The sequence below is a fragment of the Octopus bimaculoides genome, chromosome 8, assembly GCF_001194135.2.
Source record: "Octopus bimaculoides isolate UCB-OBI-ISO-001 chromosome 8, ASM119413v2, whole genome shotgun sequence".
NCBI classification, from domain to species: Eukaryota; Metazoa; Mollusca; class Cephalopoda; order Octopoda; family Octopodidae; genus Octopus; species Octopus bimaculoides.
The window spans coordinates 87615840-87617635 of NC_068988.1; the positions used below are offsets into that span (position 1 = coordinate 87615840).

General features: G+C 33.2%; 1 protein-coding gene across 6 annotated transcripts in view; it reads right to left on the reverse strand.

The window, feature by feature from the left end:
• Positions 1-1796, reverse strand: part of LOC106880431 (tetraspanin-18) — a 535121-nt gene that overhangs the window by 36103 nt on the left and 497222 nt on the right. The gene's annotated exons all lie outside the window — the stretch shown is intronic.

Genomic DNA, 1796 nt, shown 5'->3' on the forward strand with positions numbered 1-1796 from the left:
CAATTGTATATATATATCATTATTGTCGTTTAATGTCCGCTTTCCATGCTAGCATGGGTTGGACGATTTGACTGAGGACTGGTGAAACCAGATGGCTACACCAGGCTATATATATATATATATATACATATAAATTTGACATGGGCGCTTCTTTCTTGTCTTGGGATTCACAGTTAAACGGCTGGGTGGAATTACGTGAAAAATTACCACTGATGCTGGGCTTTGTATTTTTTCATAGCTCCCATGGTTACCGAGATAATCTACTATAATAATACTCTTGTGTTCTTGAATGAGAAAGGAAGGGGTGATAGATGAATAAGGAAGGAAGGGGTGATGTCATACTTGGTAGTGGGATGATGAAAATTGTACACTGAAAAAACTAAATCAAACAGCGTTTATGTAAATATGAATGAACTCGTTGAACTCTGTTTAATAAGTTAAATCATATACCTATATATATATATACCTATATATATATATATATATATATATATATATATATATGTACACAGATGAATGCACGTGGATATATATAAATATTTATGTATGTTTGTGTGTGTGTGTATATCATCATCGTTGTTGTTTAACGCCTGTCTTCCATATGTATGTATGTATGTATATATGTATGTATATATATATATATTTCCCATGGTTAATGTAATGACAAGTTGATTGACATTTCAAGTTCAACCTGTATTGTAGTGGTGAAGGAGGGAGATGGATATATGGAAATGTATGTATGTATGTATGTATGTATGTGTGTATATATATATATATATATATATATATATATATATATGAGAGAGAGAGACTATGTTTAGTGATGTGTGAGCAACTAATTTTCCCAACAATAGGGGGGGGGGGAAATCAAAAGTGCATGGTGGATAATGAAGGGCCTGCCCATGTATGTGTATACAGATATAAATAAATATTTGTATGTATATGTGTGGGAGACCTTTAATGTGTGTATAGTTGAAAAATGAGAAAAGGAGAGAAACAAGAGGAATGAGGAATGTAAAAGTAGGTAAGTAAAAAATAAAAATAATATGGTGAGTCAACACCAATAATTCTTGAGGTCTTGCTGGAATCTACCTACACAGTTCACATAGTTTTAGAATGGCATTATGGCTGAGTGTATTTAGCTGAATTGTTCATGTGTATGAGCATACATAACTGTATGTATATGCACACACACACGCAAATAGCCACAAGAAAATTATATATAAAGCCCACTAAAATCTATGTGTGTTTCTGGGCTTGTGAAGTGTCTGTGTGAATAAGTGCATAAGTACCACTCAATCTTTCTACACATAATCACACAAACAGCTACACAAAGATTAAATGCCTTGATTAGATGAATTAACCCTTTTGTTACCCTCTTTTTGGTGAAATTTCCTGTCTTTGTTTCAATTAATGAAGGGTTTAGTAAAATAGCTTTGTTGTTATTAAGCTGGTGTTTGGAACAAATGAACATGAAATTTTGAAGAAGGATGTTATTTTTTAAAATTTTATTTAAACCGACCGTATCGGCCACATTATAGTCTACATGTTTTATGATCAAACTGGCCAGATCTGGCCTCTCCCACCTACCCTATAATGTCATTCTAAAAATAAACAATCACGCTAGCAAAATCTTGAAACAACAAGATAATGCATGATTAATTCAAAACAATTACAAAGAAGTTTGTATCATAAGAGCCAAGCCAGAGGCAGTCCCAGGGAGGTTGGAATCAAAAGGGTTAAATCATTTTAAAACAAAGAAGTTTGTATCATAAGAGCCAAGCCAGAGGCAGTCC